The following is a 24419-nucleotide window of genomic DNA, read 5'->3' as shown; positions in this document are numbered from 1 at the left end:
ATTTGTTGGAAGTTTAGACAAATTTTGTCAGGCATTGATTTTTTTCTGTTTAAAAAAAAGTTCTGTTTTCTTATGACATAATTTTGCGATGCTTGCTTTTCCTTTTTGTTTATGATGGGGTAAGGAGTTATTTGTACAAATAGAACACAAAGCACCAGCTGCCAATATGGACTTTATATAAAAGATATCCTTCAAATTCTGAATGTGAAAGACTGACTTTGTAGGGATTTGAATTAGACCTTTAGTTGATCATGGAACATAAACCAGAATCTCAGTGCTCCCTGTATGTCATCTAGAAACTAAAAAAATTCTATCTACTTAAAACGGTGTAAAAATAGTGCATACATAGCTTATATCCACTGGGCAGATGAGAGCGTGCTAGTAAAATTGTACAGTTTTAGTTGAACAGCAGTTGAAATATACTTTACAAAGAGTAGTTTAAAGGCTAGTGAAATAATCTCCCTGACAGAGCCATAAAAATATTTTCTGATGTTAATTTCCTTTATTACCAATACTATTAGATGAGTGATACAGGTAATAGCCATTCAATTTTCTAGTGTCATTAAAGGAGAACAATTGAGTATTTAGATAATTTTAATCTATTTTCAAACATGTTAATTGACTTTTTTCTGTTATTTATTATTTTTTGCTATTTATCAGGATAACATGAGCCTGCTGATATTGTCAACAGTTTAAGATAGGATAAAAATGCATCTTGAATTAGTTAAATATCTCAGTTCACGTGATCTGTATCTAAAGAAAAACAAACAGCATTTATTAAATCTACACTCTTGGCTCTGTTTGCAATGATATTTATTTTTATTAGACCACAGGAATCTTGAAGTTAAGCTTTTCTCTTTGCACCTGACTACATATGATGAAAAAGGATGTAGTTCCACACCTATATCCTTGTTAAGTATAGCCTGTACTGATGTCAGTGTTCCTTAAAGAGACATCAGCAATCCTATAGTTATTTTCAGCTGTACTTTAAAATATAGCTTGATTTAAAATTTAGGAAATAAAAAGGCCAACTATAACCATTAGATTTTGCTTTTCCCTCAAGTCTTAAGGGTGGTGGTGGGGAAGCATTTTGTTCTTACTCTGTAATGTTATGCAGCTCTCCTATGTTCCACCTCAGTTCACTGTAGGATACTTGTCCGCTTATCTCTTCAGCTAGCGTTTTAAGAGGACAAGCAAAATTGGGAAAAGGTTGGATTAACTGGGCCACAAGTGGAACAGAGCGAGCTCCCTGGTATCCTTGTTCTCCGGTTTTGCCTCCACAGCTTTAGAGGATATTCTGTAGTGCCTGTGCTCTGTTACTCCCCATTCCCTTCCTGCTTTCTTACTGCAACTGTCTGCTGGTTCTTTCCAAGTGTTCCTGCTTAAATTTCTCTCATCTTTTCCTGCAGCCAGATGTACAGGTAGAGCAAGGGGTGTTAAGTATTTCCATGATTCCATTGCCCTGACCTCATTGTTCCTCTGCCTCGTATAGTAAGCTCTGCTTAGCTGGCTTAAATTTGATGTTGATTGGCAGAGGGGAGGGGGGAGATTTTAAAGAGTTGTGGAGCTCGCTGTCCTTTTCCTACACCATGTCTTACCTTGTGCCAAGTCTGTAAGTTAGCCGCTGACCTTGTGAGACATGTCTTACAGAACAGAATTGGGGTGTCTGGTGGGCCATTCAGTTGGCCCTTATTATCTATATGTGGTTGCTAGCTGTGTGGGCACTGCTTTCTTAGCTGTTGCTACACAGTGACTGTAGTAAGCTTGTTTAAAACTACTTTAAGTAACTATGGGAGCTTCTGTGTAGTAGTAGTAGCGCTGCTTCTGCCTTGTGCTGTGGACCCTGTTCTGTAGCATGATCTCATGCTAAACATGGTTGAGAGTCTCAAGCTGTTGAGAATTTTTTTTTTTCCCGACGACGTTTTATCATAGGTATTCATTATCGCTAACCGCTAGATGGAGCCCTGTGCCAACAGCGACCCTGTTAAATAGTGCGTGGTGAGAATACCTGCCTCCTCTGTCCCCGAAGAGCAAGAAAGGAAAAGAGTTGTTGAGTATATTATCTGTAATATGTTTTATTTATACGTAATAGTTGAATGTGGTTTTAAAATTAATGTTTTAATATGGAATGCACAAATAAAGCCAGCGCCCCTGAGTTAGGATGCTTAGGGTTTCCCCCCGGTGTTCATCGGGGCAGGTGATCTGGTGAAATACATTGATGTGTTTTAGAATGTTGCTAATATGATAGCTTGCCTGAAGAGTTTGATGCGTAATGCATTTTCCCTTTTGAGTTAAATTTTGGGTCAACTGCTAGTCATTAGAGGAATCTTGACTGAAAGCATTGAAAACAGTGAGTGTGGGAAGCTCTTAAACTTACAAAGCAGAAGAATGTGCTTTTAAAACTTAAGTTTTGGGGTTTGGCTTTGTATTTTTGTTTTTTCACAAATGTTAACTGTACATGTTAATCCTTTTGAAACTATATTTTTGAATATTGAAAACTGTTGAGTGACACAGTTCGTAAAGTCAAAATCAGCAGTAGCTAATCTTAAACATTCAAAATTTGCATGGCGGAAGTGCACACCATCATCCAGACATTGTGATATGCGGTTCAACTAATTGATAGTGTTAATGGACTTGGTTTGTTGACAAATCCCCTTGGGTCATTTGTAAAATTCTTAAGAATGTCAAAATAATGCAAGTTGTTTACAACTTCTTCAGAATCAGTTTACCTGATGAGTTTTTATATGTAGACTAGTTATTACTCACTCCAGTGTGAGAATAGTTGCTAAATAGCAAGGTACTAATTTTGTTTGAAAACATGATGATACAGTTCTATTTATTATTAAAGGGAGAGAGGAGGATAATGCTTTTTAAAAGGAGAAGGAGTAAGTTTTTTTTTTTTTTACTGTAAGTATATATTTATTTGAAAAATCTGGCAGATTAGGACTATTCTGTTATTCTAACATGTACACAATTGTTGTATAACAAATACACCGCATTTCTTACTTGAAGTTCCAAGTGACTTATGTTTGCATTTCAAAACAATGGGAAGGGTGTGAGTCCCAATTGTTCTAGCTCTGACTAATAGCTTTGTGCAGTGACACTCTTGTGCAGTACCTCATATCCCAAAAATAAAATTAAGTCATTTGCAAAGATTGCAGATCTGTCTGAGTATATATGATTTTAAATTGCAGTCTGAAATAAGCTTTGGAAATGTGTTTCTGTATTGCTGTTCATTATATGTATGAAACTTATTCTGACATCAGGGAAAGGGGTTAAACATAAGATTGTGAAAGCATTTGTCCAAAAAAATATATATATATTGGGTTAGAATTCTGCTGAAATGGTGTCTTTTGGTTTGCTTTGTCTGTTTTTGATGGTTAATAACCAGTTTTGCTTATGGCTTGCAAAAAATGAAGTTATGGGATCTTTTTTAACATGATGCACTAGCAAGCTGTGGTAGAGCACTAACGTCACTCAAATGTAGAGAGCTGTTGCTCTTTGGAGAGTGAACTCTAGACAGCATTCCAAGTTACAACTACTTCTGTGCATTTAAAAAACAATTTCTTTTAGAATCCATTATGAAAAACATTTTGTATATTTCTAAAAGCATGTTTGACACTAGAAGCTTAGTTGCACTTACATTTTAAAATTACTTGGATATAAAAATTGATATAGATATGATCTGCTTGTGCCAGTGTCAATTATGGCCATTTTAAAATAAATTTATGGAAGTAATTTGACTTTTGTGCAGCAATTGGTCACTGCATTGAAATTTTATGTTCAAATGAAGTTTCAGGGTGTAGCTTTGGCACTAACAATATATGTTAAGCCATCTTTGGTGTGTTTTAGGATAATCACGCTTTTTGTTGGTCTAAGCCAGCTTTAGAGTGGTCATGTTTTTATATTCTTTGAATTTTTATTTAGTCACTGAAACTAAAATTTGCAGATGCATTCATTTTTGTCTCTTTATACTTCCTCTGGCTAAGTATCTATGCTTTGAGTATTATATTAATATTCTGTTTGGTTTAATTTACAAAGAATAAGTAATACTCTGAGTACATGCTAGTGTTTCTGATTTAGTTTAATTATGCCTTTACTAACACTGGTAGTTTGAGAATTATAGCTTTAGGATTCTTCTAGAAGAATCAGAAGCAGTTGCCATATTATGCAAATAAAGTTCATTTTACATGCTTGTGGTGTTAGAGCTTGGGCCCTAACAAAGTGGGTTTCTGTCAGACATTCAGTTGAAGTTACCTCTGATTTCTCTATGTATCTGCTATCAACAAATGGTAGTGAAAATGGAGGCAGTTAGAAGGTAGCCTTATCTTGACAATGTTTTTTTCTGAGGCGCTTGATGTTTTTCAAATACTGTTTCTTTTAGGCAAACTGTGTACAGTCAGCCTTATCAGACCACTGTGTTAAAATGTTTGATGTGTTCTGAAGTCCATCCATGAAACAGACGAGCAGTGTGTTTTTAAGTAGAGTGTAAAAAAAAAAAAAACAAAAAAAAACAAAAAAAACACACAGAAGCATGGGAAAAATTGAGTTAAGGCTAAAAGCTATTACAAACTTGCAGTTTTGAGGAGAGAAGAGATCCGATATCTGGACAAAACAGTTAGTGTTGGAAAACCCCAAACTAACCCTGACAGAGTAATTAGAATTGTGCCATGAAAGATGCTCTTGCAGTGTAGGCTTTAATTTGTAGTGTGGATAGAAATCACACTAATACTAAAGAATACACAGGAAAAACTAAGGTGCTAGAGGAAAGAGGGTTAGAAAGAAGAACAGAGAAATGTCAACTCTCTCAACCTCCTTTCTCCCTAACTGAAAAATAAAAAAGTATTTATTGCAGCAACGGATGGTGGAAAAACACTAGAAGTTCAAGTGTCCAGCAATAGCTGTTATCCTTTTTTCAAACATCAACAAAATTTATATAAACATGATGATGGTACCAAGGATATTGCCCAGGACAATGCAATGCTAGAAGCAAATACTATCTACCTGAAACAGTGAAATGTGTGTTATTTGGACAAGTGTAAAAGGCAATGTGGTGCCAGAAGCAGTGATACTAGCACAAAAAGAAAAGCTCTGGAAGAGTGTAAAGTTTTGGTTTGAGTGCTTATATAATAATCTTACGCCCTTCAAGGAAATGATGTAAATTTAAATGTATTATATGTTATTAAGTTTCAGCTCATGTTCTTGTTAAAGGAGCATTTTCTTTGGAGGGAGAGGGAACCGAACTGTTTGAGGCAAAGTCTGAGTAAACAGGAAAACTTTCATTAAAATACAAGATAGAGATGAAAAGCCAGATTGTCCTGAAAATTACATTTTAAGGACAGTTTACACTTAACCAAAAAAAGCTTGATAATTTCATATGAAACATGAAATGAGTGAAAGTATTAACAGGATGGGTGTACTTATTGATCATTAAAAAGTGTGGGGAAAAAATACAAAACTTCATTAAACTTGTTGGTATTAAAAATCTTAAGGGGAAAAAAAAAGAAAAAAGAATTGTGCCTGCCAGTAAAGGGAAAACCCCATGAAAAGATGACTGATGACAAACATTTTTCTATGGCTTGATGTGTCAGTAGAATTAGGCGGTTGCCTGAAGAAAGTTGAGACCGCATCTGTGTGTGCAGCATATCTTATGTATCAACACCGATTCTTTTGAGAGCCATTTAGATCATATGTAGTGCATGATAAACTTAGCAGGGAAATGCAGGTAATGTTTAACAGAAGAGGTTATAGCAAGGTCTGATATTTTGACATAGGGAAGACAGTAGAAATGTTTGACTAGGAATTGTGAGAAGTTTTGGGAAGAACCAGAGCTTCTAGACTAACTCTAAAGAAAGAGATTCTGTTTCATGCAATAACAGGTCTAGGAAATGAAAATAGGGTGTTATAAGGTATAGAAATAGGCTTTGTTAAGATTGAGACAGCTGCCACAAGGTATGGTATGTCATGACAGGCAAGGGAGAGGTAAAAATGTTTCATTGGTTTAATGAGCTGTGAAGGAAAGTGTAGGCTTACCGTCACTACCAGAATCTATTACAGTGTCTATGCAAAGATTCATAGCAATGGACATGAGCTGCAAATTTCAGTAAAGACAGAGAAACTGAAGCGGTTACTGAAGAATTCCCTATCTTGAAGAACTATGGTAGGAGGTGTCCATCATACTGTGAGTTTTTTGTTGTTGTTTTTTGGTTTTTAACTGTAGTCATTTTACAGCAACACAGTCAGAAATGCATTCTAGTAGCTCGCTTGTGATGGGCAAAACCAAAAATTGCTCCAGAGGGTACTGTCCCTGAGTGATGTGGAAAAGAGATAATATGCACCAGTTAGCTTATGGACCATTAACATGTTCTACTTCTGGTGGAATTCTGGATGGCCTAATATCCAGAATTGTCTCTTGCTCTAAAAAGTCTCAGATGGTAATCGAAACAGTTTAATTCCAAATTATGATATAAGCAGAATTAATAGATTTTTCTCCTGACTGCTCAGGGTGCCTCAAAGACCTACTGATGATTACCTTTAAAATAAACTGAGATTTCACTTCTACTTGTTGTTGTTGTTAGCCTGTTGCATTAAGTGGGGAAGGAAATTATGGGAACTGAGCCCTTTGAAGAACTTGTGCAAAACACAACAAACTACGTTTTGCAGAGACTTGTGATCTGCTATGTTGATGTAACACAGAAAATGGCTGAAAAAGGTCTGAGGTCCGAGTGGTTTCTGAATCCAAATGGGGTTGGGGGAGGAGGAACACCTAGACAATTGCAGTCTTGTGTGCAGGACTATTTTGAGGTCCTCGAGCTTCTTATAGCTTAAATATGTGCCTTAGCTGTAGGACTTCTGAGCCCTCCATCTTAATATCTCTTTGGTTAGCCATTGCAGTTTGACATATGAAAAACTAGTGTTTGGAAAGATTCAGTCTTTTTCTATTCCACTTTAAAAGGTGAGAGTTAAGGAAGGAGAACACTAGCATCAACACCTTAGATCAGTAGTATGTACCTTTTATCAGTCACTGCAGGTGGTTGGGTTTCTGTCCGTTTCAAAACCGGTAACAGTAACGGTCACTGGAAAAAACAGCCTTGCTTACAGTTATTTTTAAAACAAAAGTAAATGTAACACAAACCTTAGTTTTAATACCTGAGAAAATGGCTGTTGGGCTCAGTGGTAGATTCAGTAGATCTTGATGCTTTTCTAGTATTCTTTCCAAGGGAATCTCTAACGTTGTGGGAAGCAGTTCAGTGTGTGGTTGGTTTGTTTGTTTTTAATTAATCACATGACGTGGTGGCTTTTATAGTAGAATGTTGGTATTAGCTCTTCCCCTGTACTTTAACAGTACAGAATGTTGACTTCCTGTCCTAGACTGGGAAGTGCTCCTGTTAAAAAGTACTCTGTTTCACTATGGTGGTAAGTCTGTCTCAGTAGCAGATTCCAGTGAGCCACAGTCAAAGTAGATGCCACTACAGAAATGTGTAACTAGGAAATGTTCATAGTCCATACTGATAATTTCATTGTTGTCTTAATGAGGCTACAGCTACTGTTGTAAATAGAAGAATGTTGTTTCTATCTCATATGTACTGGTATGGATAAGCATTCCCGAACATAGCACCACATACATTAGAACAGGGCTAAGCTTTCATATTCAGAGTTTAACAGTCATTCAGATGCATAAGCACACTAGATTAAGTACAAAGCATGTTTCAAAACGTCAGTTCTTCTGTACTGGCAATAAAATATATGTAGTATATACTTACAATCTGGCCCATGCCTAGAAACCGATTTCCTACTGGGCTGATTACCCCTAATTGTGGCAATCTTGCATAGCAGTAAGGGGACCTTGCAAGATAAATTGGTCTGATACTCACATTTATGAGGTAGACAATATAGACTATACTGTTCTTCCAAAGGTGTGATAAGAAATTTTAGTTGTATGTAAATCAACCACCTAAGAGCGGAAATTCACTCAACAGCTAAAAAAACTTTAAATTGTATACACCTGTGGCATACAGCCATTTCTAAAATTCGAATGAATTTGGTGGTGGTTTGATTCTTGTTCCCCTTTAGCAGCAGATTATACAAACTGGGGAGTTATTGTGCGTGCTTCCCTGTTTAGCTTTGTAAATGCACTGTGGTTCAAACTGACGTTATCACTACTTTTCCAACAATGACCAGTTTTGCGAGTTCTCTCTATATAAGGCACGGATTGCAGATGGAAAAAACCTCTTTTTTACTGTTTTTACTAGTTTGTAGGATAGTTTGGGATCATTGCCTTCAGAAGGAGATGGTGATGCATTGCAGTGATTGCCTCAGCAGCTATTTATGGTCTGTTACAGCAAGGATATTCTGATTCAAGCCCAGCTCTTTACTTGACAAAGGTTGTTTTTGTTTGTTTGTTTGTGTTTTTTTTTTTTTTTTTTTTTGCTGCTTGTATGGTTTTTAAAATAGCGTAAGTCTCCTCCCACATGAATTTTTTATTTATTTTAGATTGTTTGTATAACAGTGTGTGTGTATATATGTGTATTTAAAATAATTAAATGCATGCATGTATTAGTATTTTAAACTTTGTTTTCTAGTATCTGGGCAGATTAAAACTAGAGTTAGTGGGTTTTAATCTGTCTCTAGCTATCTGTTGCAGTATAATTTTACTGTAAGACTTCCATTAATCATTTTTTCTTAATTTGTAAAAGCTATTGGAGAACATCTGTACCTATTTTTTTTGAATAAAATCTGCTGATGATATGAAAAAGATAGTACTAGAAATGTTTTCCTTTGTCAGTTAAGAATGTATCTAACTGCTTTGATAATGGATAAACAATTTGTTATTTCCCTATATTAAACTGCCTACAAGAATAGGTCTCAGATAACCTGCTTTAATCACTTATTTGCTCATATCTTACAACTTTATAGTTAATTTGGGAAGAAAGAGTAATCACTTTTGTTATATACCTTTGTGCACTGGATATAACTTAATTGCAGAAGTATAGTGTCAGCATGAATTAAGCAAATGAATGGCTATTTCATTATTTTATTTAAATGACAATAGTTTGACTAGGTCATTTGTCTTAATAGATTAGCCAGATTTCATTGGGAAAACCCTTAGTATGTTTAAGGTGATGGGGAAAAAACTGCTTTCAATACATCCTAGCAGAGATCCTGTTTAAAACGAATGACAGCCTGTCACGTTCAGTAACACATCAGTCATCAGATTTATTCTAATGCCTTAAGCTGAACATTTCATTCAAGCTTGTAGCTTTTCTTGTCAAGCTACCGAGAGCTTCATAGCTTTTCTGTCAAGCATAGAGTTGCACCAGCAGTTCACAGATAAATACCAAGCTGCGAAAATACTGTTTGTTTTCTTTAACCTATTATTCAGTTAACTACAGTGTTCTTTCATATTACTTTCTCACCATGCCTTTATCACAAGCTATTCAAGGGACTGCTTCCTGAACATGCCTCATCCTGACCCATGCCCATTCCAGACCCAGGGACACTCATTTTGGGGTGTGCTGTTTTTACCTATAGCAGACTAGACCACCATGGTTATGACATTCCTGCTTTAGTGACCAAGGCCAAGTGACCAGCTTAGTTTGGTGCAAACATGAAGGAATTCCACTGTTAGTGTACAGGAGGCACTGGTGTAACCAGTTGCCTTGTTTTAGGCAGAATAGCAGTGATCCTGGCGTTCTGCTTGCCATGTATGTGAAGTTGCAACTTTGCTATCCACCCACGCAGCTGTGTTGTTCTTCATATTTATTCATCAAAATCTCTTCAGGATTTTTTTAATGCTGTACTGTGTGTATTTGTGTATATATGGCATGGCTGAACTGGCTTTTTTTTTTTTTTTTTTTTGGCATTGCTGAATTGGTTTTGTTTTCCAAACTTGGCTCAGATCTGTCTCCTTAGATGAAAGAACTTTCTTGTGATCTTCTCTTCTCCTGGGCCTTTTCCTTTGCTTAAAATAAAGCTTTTGTATAAATTGTAGTGCTTGCAAAAAAAGTGCTTGAGCCAGCATGGCAGTGAGAACTTGACTTGAGACACCTGACTTTCTTTGAAATCGACATGTGTATGTATAGAGTAATAAAACATAGGGGATGGTTAGTTGAAGACATGTTAACTAATGCTTGCTATAAAAAAGAAAGAAAACTGTTAGGTTGGTCCATTTATATAACTTATATTTAAGCCCAAAACGATGCCCAGTGATGTGATTTTTCATGAACCACTGAAAGACTCATATCCAGCTTAGACTGGTCTCTATGCCAAACTGCTAATGCTGTGGCATTCAATTAAAAGTTGTGCCTCTCTTTTAATAATGGGAAAAAATGGGAAACAACTCCCTGGTTATTCTTTTCAATAATAATAAAAATCTAAGCTGCCTGTTAATAATTTTCCAGAGTCACCAACTTCAGAGCTCTACTCTGGAATGTAGAGGACGGGATGAAGTACTGAACAAAGCACTTGATAATACAATTGTATGAACGTTTTTAAATATGAGTTGCAATATACTTAGTATCCTATTATATATCTTTCTCAGTCAGCTTGGGAAGTTGGTGTACTTTCATCAGAGTATTTACAAGTTTATTTTACTAGATTTTTAGCACTATTATATTAGCAATACATGAAAAGTTTGGAAGAGATATAGGTCTTCATAATGTTGAAATTGTAAGCGAGAATCTGCCAACAGATGATTTCTTCTGACCCTTCCAGTTGCTGCTTACATAAAGGAACATTTTTGGATTTCATTCACCTTTTGAAATCTTATATGCTGCGGATATCAATATACTAGAGATAAGGCTTATGTCACTGATTAATACAACTTCCAGAAGCAAGGAATCTCTAAAAAGAGTCATTGCAAGTTTTTAACCAGCTTCGCTCTAACTTGTTATTCCTTCTAACATCTGGTTTTTTTTCTGTCATTTACATGTACTGTTACATATTCTCTTCTAATCTGATGTTTTTCTATGTTATAAAATCCCATTATTTCTTTATACTGTATTTTGGTCTGCTAAAGGGGAAATGTATTCTTTTAACAGGCTTATTCCTTGAAAAGGTATTCAGAGGGAATACATTCTACATGTCTAAAAATCAACTGTGGGGTGAAGCCCTAGATAAAATTAAAGCCTGAGTATATAAAAAATGATTGTTAAAGTGTCAAGATAATGAGAAGTCTGAAAATAAATTATAGCTGTTATTAATTTTGAATTGTATTCAAACATAGGAATATGTAGCATAGACAAAAGCTGATTACAGAGAGATAAAATTCAATTTTATACTAGGATAATTGTTTTATGTATTTTACATTTATTTATAAGATCAGATAAAGGCTTGGAATTCTCAGTATAAATCACAGTATGGTCCTGATGAATGCCAAGGTCAGTAGCTGGAAACCCTTTCCCTTGCAACACATTAGTTCTGTGGGAAATATATAGTGAATAAAATGAAACTAATAAGCACCATCTTTCCCACTATATATTCTTTACTTTTCATTATAATGCTAGAGATTTGAATATTTTTGGTTTTTCAAAGGAGTGAATATTTTCTCCTGATGTCCTCCCACATGTAACCAGTAGCCATGTTAACATGTCTTTATTAAAAAGAGATTAATTAAAAATATGCTAAAGCACTACATGAAAATGGAACTGTTCTTGGGATAACACTAAGAAATTAGATTGGTCCTGTTCAAACAGCCTCATGTGTACAGGACCTACAGTTGATGGGATCCTAATCTTATGTAGAGTATGAAGCCTGTGATTTAAGAGCCTGTTTCTGTAATATATTGCTCCATATCAGAAAACAATATTTGCTAGCCTCTGTTTTAAGTTTTGGGAAACCTTACTGTCTTACTAAGTAGACCTTTACTGTAACTTCAGTTTTTTGTGTACTGTTAAATGGTTCACAACCAAAGTAAAGATTTCTACAAATAAGAAAAGCTCTGAATAATTTCTACAAAAAGCAAAAAAAAAAAATTATTATCAACAGATATGTATTAGTCAATACTTTTTAAAGAGAAATCGTGGCCTGAATTACTAATTCTTCAACATTTTCCTTTGTGTATAGTTTTGCAATATCCTTGGCATTCTTAACAAATTGCCAAGATGCTGCCTTGGCAAAAATGGCTGAGAAGCAGTTTATCAGCATAGCTTAACAAATCTTTTCTAAGTAATCTATTTTGCAGCTAAGCACAGGCGCATGATTTTTTGGGGTGGGGGTCGTTGGGGAGAGGGTTGGTCAAAGAAATTTAATGGAAACATGTTGGTTCATATACTACACACAGTCCTTGAAGAAATATATTTTTGTTCTGTTATGGCATTTTAGTAATTTTTTTTTTAAAGGATGAAACCTCTTTATCCTTCACAGTGTTTCACATATCTCAAACAATGTATGAAAACTGTTGGTAATAATGACAGCGTATAAATGTGTTTTCAAGTAAAATAATCTGAAAGAAGTTTGCAGGAAACCCCTTATTAACCAAAGCTGCTTCTGAGCCCTCCCTGCATAGACAGTCAGGATGCTTGGGGCTTTTTGTTACATTTCTGTTCCATTTACTGATGAAGAGAACTTCAGAAACATGAACCAGTACAAACTTATTGCAACAATGGGAAAGAACTTGCAGCTCTTCTGCTGCAGCTCTCTGATGGAACTTGCTTTTCCCTCTGATGGCACCATTTAAAAAAAAGAAAAAAAAACATGTTAAGGATGAATATAAAAGAACTTCTGTTATCCCAGCAACCTTTAGGTCTGTTTTATATGCTGTGCTGTAAATCTTCAATTGAAAGAGCTGCCACTTGTGGAGAAAATTGTCAGAAATTATCTTGTAAACCAGAGGGCAGTACTAAGACTGCTTTCTTCTCTTTCCCTCTTCTTTCCCTTCACCCTTTCCACCCCCAAAATATACAGCAGTCACTTTTTGTAGTGGCAAAGCTTACTTCACATGTATTTATTTCAGCCAAAATAAAAAACTGTCAGCAAAGGTAAATTTGCATGTACAATAGTAAACTACATGAAATACCTCCTAGCTCAGGTTGGCTATATTGCATTCAAAAAATGCCACTTTACCAAAATTGTGTGTGTGTATGTGTGTATGTTTGTGTGTAAATGTAATAACGTAGGCCTGGGTGTGTCTTCTATTGGGAAGATTTCTTTTATCCAGAATAGATCTCTGGTATATCTTGAAGAGAAAGAAATTTAACTATTTTTCAGATTTGGTAGGATAATAAAATGAATTCTAGGTCCTCACGGAGAACAAACTCTGTGCAGGCAATTTAATCCTGTAAGGAGGTGGCTCATTCTTACATGCCTCAGTTGCCTCTCATCTATAGCAATCTGATCTAAAGAATGTGAGATGTTCTAAATCGCAGAATCGCAGAATGGTTGAGGTTGGAAGGGAGCCCTGGAGGTCCTCTAGTCCAGCCAAATCCCAAGCTAAAATTCAAAACCGAGAGAGAGCTAAATGAAATGACTTGCCACTCAATTTGCCACAACCACAAATATAAATAAGCTGTAACATTCAGTGACATATTTTTTTTGTTTGCTTGTTTGTTTTTTTCATATATAGTGTATTGGAGCTGTTGAATCCTAGGATGATAAGAAATAGACTTCTGAAGATGTCATCCACTTCATCAAAACCGTAACTATATCTGACATATTTTGTGAAGTTGGATGTTTTTAGGAAGTATAGGCTTCCAAGGCATGTCTTTATCAGTCACCCGTATTCTATAAAAATAGTCATTTCCACATCTGTTACTTGTTACGGGCTCCAGATTTTCTGGACTATTGTCTCTGAGGTCACTGATTTGCCGCTATTACCTGCATTAACTCATGTCAGAATGTAGTGGCAGTGCATAGTGATTCAGCATCCCTAGAGTGCTGATCTGATGTCACTGAACAGTTCTTCTAGCCAAGTGTTTAGGTTTCAAATGGTCTTTCGTCCTCTTTAGAAGTTGTAGTTTCTTTATAAGCTTGTAAATTGTTCCATCAAAGGAAAAGGCGCTGTAAAAGGATCAGGATCTCTGATGTGATCTGGATCTTTGGTTTGTTGCATAGACTTCAAAATACAGGGGTTTGTGTGTCATCTGGCTTAACAAGTGTGAAATTATGGCACTTTGTAAGCCTCTGCAAAGGCACTAGTTCAGCAGCTTTAATTTGTTAGGATGATGTTCCAGCTGAGATCTTTGAGGTCTGCTTCTCAGTGTAATTGGGCTTGCTTTCTAGATGGCAAACATTGAAACTTCAGGAGGACTGACAGGAAATGAAACGCCCTGTGAGGTTACTGCCTCCTCTTTCTTTTTGTTGCTATGGGATTTCTTTCAGGATCATGAGTCCATTTATGATGTGATACAACTGCTAGAAGAACAGTTGGCATGGATTTACCCAGTCCACTGCTTCTTTCATTGCACCCTGACAGTATAAAAGAATGGAACACTCCCGAAGGATTGCTTGATCATAAAGGTTATGGATTACAATATAATTAATATAGCAACAGACTTCCTTTTCCTGGGGTGTACAGTCAGCCAGTTAAGGGTGTTGTAAGGGTATAGTTTGCTGGACTAGAGTAGCATGAAAGTAGGGTGATAGAAATGTGGCTTGGAGCCAACTTCAGCTTGCTGCTTTGTGGACTCAAAGTTTTATGGTAGTAAAAGTAAACACGGTTGTGGGGTGTAACAGTTTTTCCCACACTCTACTGAAGGTGACTGCTGTGCAGGTGTACAAGGTAACTAATTAAAATAGTTTCCCCTTGAAATGTAATTTTGTGCCTCTTTTTCACTGTCCTGTGGTAGACTAATATTTGTCTCCAGAATGTTTTTTCAGGATCTGAAGTGGAGTCACGGTATCTGAAGGTTGCTAAATATTAGGCAGAAATTATATTTCCCTTCATATTTAAAAGTATCTTTTATATTTCAAAAACCCTCCTGTGTGTAAAACTCTTCTGGCAAGCATTCACTATCTTACACGTGCAACTTTATATATAGGCTTTTAAAATATGCCACAAAATTATGAGTTAAAACCAAATAAAAATAACATAGGCTACTATCAAATCAAAGTGCCCTTATAGTTATATGTCTTGTACATATATGTACATGTTATGTCTTATATGTTTTCTGTTTGGTGTAATATATGTTTTCCAAGTACATCTTAAAACTAAAACATAGATACTTTATTGAGAACACATTCAGTGTTATATATTATACTTTCTTTCCAATGATAGTCATCTAGGCTTTCAGAGAGATTACTCAAATTATGAAATTGTCTGTACATCTGCAGCTCTATAGTTTAACTAATACAGGTCAGAAATGTGATACTGTGAGTAAAAGCAGAATTTTGTTCCAGCTGCAATAGAAATCTATTCAGACTAATGTGTAACCTCCATTCTAAAGAAGTTTGTAAGAATTAACTAATGTTCTCAGAAATACTTTTAAACAAAACCATTTCAGTAGTTTTATGATTAAAAAAAATATGATGGGAAGAATAGTTTGCTAGTTGTATGGTGTCTGGGCTTTTCAAATGTCTAGTGAAACAAGTGTTTAGGGAGATGTATATTAATGGATTCCTGGGAGTAGCTGTGTTTTTCAGCCTGTCCGAAAAGTAGAGTATAAAATCTTTAAGTGCTAAATTGCCTTTTTTCTTAGATTTGGCTTTTTGAAGTGAGTATCTTTGATTAAAAAAAGAAGAAGTCTCAGTGAAGTTCAATATGCTGAGTAAATTAAACCCGCTTAACTCTTTTCAGGCAGGATCAACACTTTCCAATTAGGTAAATTATATAAGGCAAAGCCTGCCAGCTTACCAAAGTGCAGTGCCTCTTTTCCTAAACCTGTCTGCTCAGTAGATGCACAATCCAACTGAAGAACAGGGAGTATGGTGAAATAGAAAAGAAAGGAGGGTTGCAATTTATCAGCATATATTTTTACAAGGGAAAATAACTGGTTAGATGCTATGATCTTGAAGTTTTGAAGAAATTAAAAGAAGTACATTGAAGTCCACTGTAAGAACTCTTTTGCTCTTTTACATTAAATTTTGATAAACGTGTTAAGGTTTGCTTTTGACAGCATTGGGTCATAAAATGTTAAAGAAAAGTTGCCTGTGGTAAAGAAATATTCCAAAAGACTTTCTCCCTTCTTTCCTCCTAGTTTGATGTGAAATAGGAAACTATTAAGAAGTTTTTCTAATGCTGTGTTTAGGCATAGCAGCCATCCTAGTGCAAGTTCCTAACCTTGTAATGTACTCCTTCAGCACGAAAAGCAAGATTAAAAACCTGGAGTCTACAAACCTTGCAGCTCCAGAATATTGTTCTGAATTATTGAACTGTTGGTGAGGATTTTCTTCCCTTTTTATCTTGTGTTTTATCTATGTTTCTGTTGGTGTAAAGTGTGGGGCTTTGGGTTTTTTTTTTTTTTTTTTATTTTGTTTAGTGTCGTGAAGCAGTGAGAATTGTAATGCCCAGAAGCACTGACAAACAAGCCTCAAATTGTTCAGCAAGATTATGTGCATGAGAAAGCAGTCATCAAAACAAACCTGGGTTTCAGAAGTGCTAAGTAAGAATTTTGCCTCCTTTGTCTAGTAAGTGGATTTAGGGCTGTTTTGTTCCACCCAGGAATAACTGCTGTAGGGCCAAGATTCAGCTGATGTCTCAGCTCTCTGAAACCTAACTTAATTTCTTCTTTTTACCTCGGGTGTCGAGTGTTTGCAGTGAAAACATTTTAAATGTAGTTTGAATCAAAGAATAATTAGGATAAAATATCTACATTCATATTGAAGTTGCAAGAAAGAAAAGAATATTGAACTAATGTTTCTTTCTGCAAACAACTGAAGAAAAGAATCTGGCTGAAACTGGCTAGATAATTCCAGGCCTTAAATTTTTTCAGGAAAATTTTTTTCTTCCTGTTGATTTTTTTTTGCCCTATGGACTTAGTGGAAAGAACCTGTTTGTTTTTTTGTTGTTTTTGTTTTTGTTTTGTTTTTGGCTTAGAAGCTCTGAGTTATGTCAGTTTTCTATCAGTTATGTGACCCTAAACGTAGCTGAACCTCTTTGTAGTATGTGTCCTCAGAGGAATTTTTAAAGCCCTTCACTCTAAATTAGTTTCCTGTTTCTGGCTGAAATAACGTGCTTATGAAGGTTTTAAAATGACCTTTCTTGAAAGCACAGTAAAGGATTTTTTGTTTTAAACAAAGTAAGGCTTTTTACATAAAGAAGGCTCCAGCTTCTTTATTCCATCTTGTATTTCATAATAAGTGATGACAAGATTGTGGAGCTAGAACTTTTTTTTTTTCCACTAGAAATATATTTCCAAAAATGCTGAAATGTTTCATTAGTTGAATGAGAACAGAAATGACAGAGTTAATAGTAATGGTTTCATTATGGGGGATCTGATAGTTCTGCCTGTGCTTAAAACTGTCCTTCACTTGTCTTTGAAAGAGTCTCTTCTCTAAGTTTTCCGTTGTTTATAACTCTTGCAAAACATTTAACATTTTAGGTGGAGACTTTTTTTATTCACAGTAGATATTTCCTTCGGACTGGATGAAGATAATGTTTTTGTAAGTTTCAGCTGAGGAGGTTTTGGCCATTTTCCAAAATAGGGATTAAAGAAAAATATTTTGTTTTCCAATATAAACCAAAATAATTGCTGCAGTTTTGCTAGGAAGCTAAGGGCATTCATTCATAAGCTAAGAAACATTCATTTCTGTGAAAATGTGCCTGCCATTTTAAACTTCTTTTTTTTTTCTGAACTTAATAGTTAACACCTCTTTTTTCCTGTTTGCCATTTCTCTTCCCAGCTGCCAGCCACCGATATGGACTCCATGGAGACCCTCCTTTTGAGCTTGTACCTTCCTTGGTTGGTGTAGGAAAAGGAAGCAGCACAGCAACTCTGTGGTGGCAAAAGTTTGTGGGTTTAGTCTCCTTGATTTTCAGCTTCCATTTAAATTCTGAACATTCTCAGCAGGTTTAATTCCACTGACACCCAGTACTTGTCTGCAGTTCTAGTTAGGTTCTTGCTTACCTCAGAGCATCTGAGCCTTCAGTGATGGTCCCAGACTACTTCTGGCTGTGTAGTTTGCTCTTTAAATGCTTCTGGCCTTCAGGTTTCTTTGATATTGAATCAAATCTGAGGGAAGCATCTGTATTAACTATTTAAAATCACTAGCCTGCTCATCATAACTAAATAAGCAAAAGCACATGACAGGGCATCTGTGATATCATACTTAAGTATGTTATAAAGCACATATCCACTGCATAGGTACTGAAAACACTCCAAAATTTATTTAATAGAGTATAGCACATACATTCTGAAGGGTGCCATTGCTTCATAACTCCCCCCATCTTGTCCTCACTTACAAGTATTAGGCTACTGCTTGTAGCAGGTGAAGGCACTATGTAGTGAATCTGCTTGCTAGATTTTAAAAGAATTGTAAATTGAGAAGAGGCTGTCTGTTCATTGAGTTGTAGGTAAAAGCATGCCTGTATCTACACCAGGCAACATCATCTGTTTTGGTGACCTTACTGTTGTGCAAGTGTAGTTTAGGGAGCCATTATGCTTTTAGTTAAAGAGTAGTTTTCTCCTCAGATATTCATTTAAGAAAACAACAGCTCAGTTAATTCTCTTAAAGAGACCAAAACTGGCTGATCCAGAGTCTTTGCTCTTTTCACTTTGCAAAATTTTCAGGTGATCATGATTCTCTTTTCAGCAACTCAAATATATGCTGTTGAATTTGAGTGGGTAAAAAATGTGGGGTACATCCAATGTGCTACATATGTTACTTTATGACAGCATTGGAGGTACATTTGTGTTTTAATGCTGTTCAAAACAGTCTGTCCAGTATGTAATTGGTGTAGCTGTATTTCTGTGAGACCTTTGGGCCTCTCTCGTTCCCCACCCACAGTACTGGGTCTTGAATGGCTGGCACACTTCTAACAGGCCACTGCATGTTCAGCCCTAATGATAGGGTGGGTACTGGAGACTGATTAAGAACAGTTTTGTAGCCTTTATGCTTTATATTTGAAATGCATTTGCTGTTGGGAGGGGGTGGTGGGGGGAATGGGACTATTTGAAGTTACTTTGAGAAATGTGAATGGGCTGAATAAACTGAGACTTTGTGCTTCAGTTCTGTTTGTTACCTCCCCACATTTTCCAAGTCCCTCCTCAGTCTTCCTTCTGTCTGTGAAGTCAGAAGCTTTTAAGCTGGAATACTTCTGACAGGAGAAATATCATTTCTGTTTAAATTTATTACATATGCTGATCGTTTATGATTCTGGCCCTAAGTAGGTCCTCACTTTTGTAGGCATATGATATTCTGTGATTTACTTTTGCTTTTATGGTAAAATCTAGGATAACTTTTTGCTGTGGTAATAGAAATTATGATTTGGGGATTTGGAAATTTTGAAGTATTGAATATACTGCATAGTTAACTTCGCAAATACCAGATAAGAACTGTATTTTCAAATGTTTCTTAAATCATTTCCAAAGTCAGCTTTGAAGCTACTTCAGTCACAGTGACTTTCTTATGTTTATTTGGGTTTTTTGTTTTGTGTTTTTAGGGGATTTCTGGGACTTGAACCAAATGCTTTCAAAAAGTCAGATGAAACGTGTATCAGTGGTTCAGTTTGGCTTATTGCAAAATGGTGAGCAAACCACATATTCTGGACATGTAGCAAACTGGAGGAAAAAGAAGGGGGTGTTCTGGGCAAGTAGCGCTCAAAATGCTATGTTGATACCATTGTTTTATCATTTCCTTCTTATCTGCATTTTTCCTGCCTGCCATGTGGGTGGTCTTTGACTGTGTCATACTGCTTTCCCCACCCCCTGCCCACAACTCTGCTGTTCTACCCTGTAAAGCAGAAAGCAGCCCAGAATACTAGTGTATTATATGAATATTGGCTTTGATATATTCGTCTTATTGTAATTGTTAGAATAATAAACTATGGAAGGGACCTCTGAGTGTCTAGTTCACACCTCTGCTCAGATCATGGCAATCTGAAGTTAGATGAGGTTGGTAAGGGTGATATCCAGATGAATTTTGAATATGTCCAAGAATGGAGATTCCATAACCTCTATGGGCAACTTGTCCCAGCATTTGACCATACACATTATGAAAGATTTGTTTTTTTTAAGCTGATACCTAATTCGAGTTTTCTGTGTTGCAGCTTATGTCCAAGAGTCTGTCTCTGTCTTCTGTCTAATCACTTGCAAAGTAGCTGAAGACTGATTAAAATGCCCCTTTAGCCTTCTCTTCTTAAAGCTGACAAACTCAGCCCTTTCAGCTTCTCCTCGTAAGTCACATGCTTCAACCTCCTAATCATCTTGATGGTTTTCTGCAGGATTTGCTTCAGTATGTCCATGAGAGCCTCAGGCTGTACGCAGCACTTAAGCTGTGGTCTCCTAAGTGCCAAATAGAAGGGAATAATCACTTTACTTGATCTGCTGGCTATATTCTCGTCAACGCAATATGTGGTTAGCCCTTACCACCATGAGGACGTAGTTCAACTGCTGTTCTATATTTTGCTTTCGTTAGCTCTTACTTTCAGAAGACAACAGTCTGAAAGAGGGCATGGAAAGGACTGGTTTTGAACTGTATAGAAATGGACATCTGCTGCTTACATGATAAATTACGATATGAGACCAGTGAAGTATTTACAATTAGGCCTAAGGATAGCTAAATGACAAAATTAGCTATTCCACATGTGCCCAAAACACATCATAGTTTCATGATTAGAGTGAAAAAATGTTAATGGAGGTGTGGCAGAAGAAAGCTACTTTGCAGAAGATGCACTGAGATGAGAAAAGATAGAAAGAAATAGAGACAGACTTTGAGTTCCAGTGCAATTTCCTTTACATTTCAAAGAAGTGTGTGTGGAGAAGACGACAAAACTGAGAAAAAGGAAAAGAAATGGAGGACAAAGGACAGGTGAAAACTGGAGAAGAGGACAGAACAGACTGAAGATAATAAATATTTTTTTAATATTGTGTTGTAAATTGTAAACAAATTGTAAAGTTGTTAAATATTATTTAATAAAAGAAATAGAAATGGTTGTTATTTGAGTTGTTAATGGAGGGGAGAGAATATAACAGATGAAAACATGTGAGGATATTGACTGATAGTGACCTAATGTGCAAGTAAAACATTTACTGGTGTGTGTAATGGGACAATTGAGTCTTGAAGACACTAAGCTAATAGCAGAAATCAGGCAAGGAAGAAAAGACATAGAAATAGGAAAGTGCTTGTCTTTTATCCTATTCAATTAGCATTGAATTAGAATAAGTAATTTGAAGGCCAGTTGAAAACTGCAACAACAGAAAATGCCTTCTCTTTCTTGCCGTTCACAGAAGCAAGACATACATACCAAATATGAGAGCCCTATTACTTAGTGTATGCATTGTTAAAAGCATCAGAAGCAAATTCTTCATTGAGAATGTAAAGAAGCTGCTGCAGCCACACAGTGAAAACTATCTGAGCCTGGTTCTCCCTATTATGAGACTTGCACAGGTTACTCTGAACCTAATGCAAATGTCTCATATCCTTTTGGGCCAAGAATCACTAATGGGGAAGGGCTAGGGATTATTATATGATTCTGCCTTCTGAGGCAAACTTCTGTCAAGCTTCCAGATGATGCTGATAGATCTATAAGCAAAAATCTTTAAGTCTTTGTAGCAGTGCTGGAGTTTCGAAGGTGAAGTACAACACGTTGCATTTATCCACTCATGGCATTAATACTTCTATGTATGTTTTATTTTTCCTTGAAAAGAAATAGAATATTTGCACAAACTTCTTATCTTACTGTATTTTATTACTTTTATTTGCTTTTAAATATAAGTAACTTAATTTCAAAGTATGTTCATCTCACAGTTTTCAAGTGTCTGGAGAACTTTGAGTTTCATTCCATGTTTGTCAAATACTTGAAGTATTGAGTTATTCTTTGGCTAGTATTTTTATAACTGTCATAAAATAATTTTAACTTGTATTCTCTTTTGCCATTAAGTTTTACTGATAGTGAATAAATGTGGTTTTTTTTGTGGAGCAGTGTATCATTGCAGCAAAAGTTGGCATCCCCCTATAGCTAAGAAAACAATCTGTTTGTTCCCCAGGGAAACTCTTCTAGAACTAACTCTTCTATGTGTGCAGTATACCCTCCTAGATTGTTGTTTAGTTTAGCTTGTCCTGAAGCAAAATGTTTCAGGATATTTTAGGAGATTCTAGTAATCTAATCTTATGAAAATAATACTAAAATTCATTCTTTATTTCCCTATCTGTGAAGTGTATGGCCTTCCGTCTCTTGCATAGCTCCATTCTCACGCTGTCAGTGACAACTGTCAACTGTGTCATACTGGACAAAGTGTCTTGGCATGGTGCCATTCCAAACAGTGGTGGGAACTGGTGTCTGGTTTTGCCAGAGGCAGAGCAGATAGGGTAGCCCTCCTTTGTGACAAATTCTCCCCAGACCTCAGGACTTTTCATTAAGAAAAGGTGAATTTTGTCAATGTCAGCAAGCATTTGCTTCCTGTCATAATGGTGAAGGCCGTGACTCAGCAGTTGTCTTCAAAACCTGTAGAGGCAAGAACAAGGAAGGGGGGCTTAGAAGCATCAATGTTTCACATGGAGGGTTTGAAGGGCCTTTCTGTTCCCAGGGAGGGGAATCAGGAACTGAACTCTAGCTTAAAAACTGAACTTTCTGACCTCCTACCCAAGGAGAGAATGCACTGGAATGCACTGCAAGGGAATGTCAGTAATCGAAATGCATTGGGTCAGTGTCTTTGAAAGTTTGAGTTACTGCTGTGTGGTGGTTACTTATGTAATACATATGCTGCAGTCACTCCTGAGGCTTTTTCCACTGAAAGTGGAAATAACACAGCAGTTGTAATAAAAGATATTCAGAAATGTGAAAATAAAGCACTGTGTGTTTTTAACTTGCAGGTGTTATGCTATTTTTATATGCCTCTTCTTTTTATTAAATTCCTAATGAGTAGATTAAGTGTTTGCAGTGATGGGTAATTTGAACTGGTCTTGCATTGGCCTCCTTCTAAACAAGCCATTACTTTTAGTTGTTTCTTCTTCTCCTATAATAAATTCAGAATTCAAAGTAGCAGAAGGCAAAATATTTGGAAAGCGTATTGTTTCAGTATACATCCCTAAATGAATGAGGGAAGTAATGATTTTACTTGACACTGTGTGAAGAAAATGAAGGCAATACAGTGAGCTTTGCCTCCAGTTTTCTGTTGTTATCTGTCATGGATGTAAATAACTCCAATCTGTAAGCATAAAAAGAATTTAGATGTTTGAAAATGTGATTGCATGAGTCTGGATAATGTTAAAATTTCTGGTGTGCCTTGACATGACTTCTGTAGGAAAAGTGAGGCTGTTTTGCTGAAATATAAACCAATTAAAAGTTAATACTATTTTTTTGATAGGGCACCCATGTCAAACTAAAATGTTCATATATTTCATATGTATGCTTATGTAATTAAGCATCCCCGGATTTCTTTCTCTTTGGGATATAATTCTGCAAATCAGTACTCCATATATAAAGAGTTCAGATCATATTGTCTGTTGTTTAAGGTGAGGATGAGGACAGATATTATTATTTTATAATACATTCTTAATCCTTTGTTCTGAGACGTGTTAGAAGTTTCCATTAAAGTATGTTACGTGTTTACAGAAAGCCTGAAATCTATGTGGACCTATCAATTTTAATTATTTGAATCATTAGAACATCTAATTTTTTGGTTAAGGATACACAAATGTACCATTAAATCTGTTTTTTAAGATTTTTTTTCCAGTTTAATGTCTGAATCCAAATTCATAAAGAGTTGGAAAAATGAGATGTCTGAGCTATAGGATTCACAGGGATTTCATATGAAGCCTATTTAATCAGGATAACACTGTTATTAATATTCATAAAGTCAGCTGGAACACAAATGACAGACTATAGGGGCCTAAACTTTTTTACTTGTGAATTTATTAAAAGCAGCTTAAAAAATTAATGGAATTTAAGTAAAGTTGACGAAAATGAAAATCTTATGTTAGCAGAAAAAATCTTTATTAGAACTTTCTCTAAGACCATCTTGCATTGATATCTTTGACAGATTTCATTGGTACTTAAAGAAGAAAGATGCATGAATGGTCATTTAAAAGGATTTAAACACATTGGCACATTAATTTTTACATGAATAATAAGTAGTTTCCAAAAGCAATTAACTTACAGTGTACAAGATTTGAATAGGAAAATAGGACTGTGACATCAAAGGGCAAAGCAAATGTGCTGTACATTTTAAACTTTTAATAACGTGACTTCTTAAAATCTATTTCATTTCCACAGTAGGTAAAGTAACAGTGAAGATACCTATATACAACTTTGGTTTGTTTTGAAGTGTATTAAGATCTGGAGCAAAGAAATACTTTGACAAAGTGCTGTTGGTAAAGAACAATTT

At 35.8% G+C, this 24419-nt stretch overlaps 1 protein-coding gene across 5 annotated transcripts in view; it reads left to right on the top strand.

Annotated features, from left to right (window-relative positions):
- The window catches only part of MIPOL1 (mirror-image polydactyly 1), a 197764-nt gene that overhangs the window by 6668 nt on the left and 166677 nt on the right, over positions 1-24419 (top strand). Inside the window, exons 2-5 of one of the 5 annotated variants that reach the window (XM_026120288.2) lie at positions 8260-8384; positions 17776-17881; positions 19535-19618; positions 20141-20266. The exons of 1 other annotated variant lie outside the window; for it this stretch is intronic. The gene's annotated coding sequence lies outside the window, so the exon portion shown is untranslated. Of the gene's footprint in view, positions 1-8259; positions 8385-17775; positions 17886-19534; positions 19619-20140; positions 20267-24419 lie in introns of all 5 variants that reach the window. 3 more of the 5 variants (XM_026120284.2, XM_064512345.1, XM_026120285.2) reach the window with 3 other exon arrangements.

The sequence above is a fragment of the Dromaius novaehollandiae genome, chromosome 5, assembly GCF_036370855.1.
Source record: "Dromaius novaehollandiae isolate bDroNov1 chromosome 5, bDroNov1.hap1, whole genome shotgun sequence".
NCBI lineage: Eukaryota > Metazoa > Chordata > Aves > Casuariiformes > Dromaiidae > Dromaius > Dromaius novaehollandiae.
The sequence above is the reverse complement of the archived record's forward strand: the minus strand, read 5'-3'. Positions and strand labels throughout refer to the sequence as shown.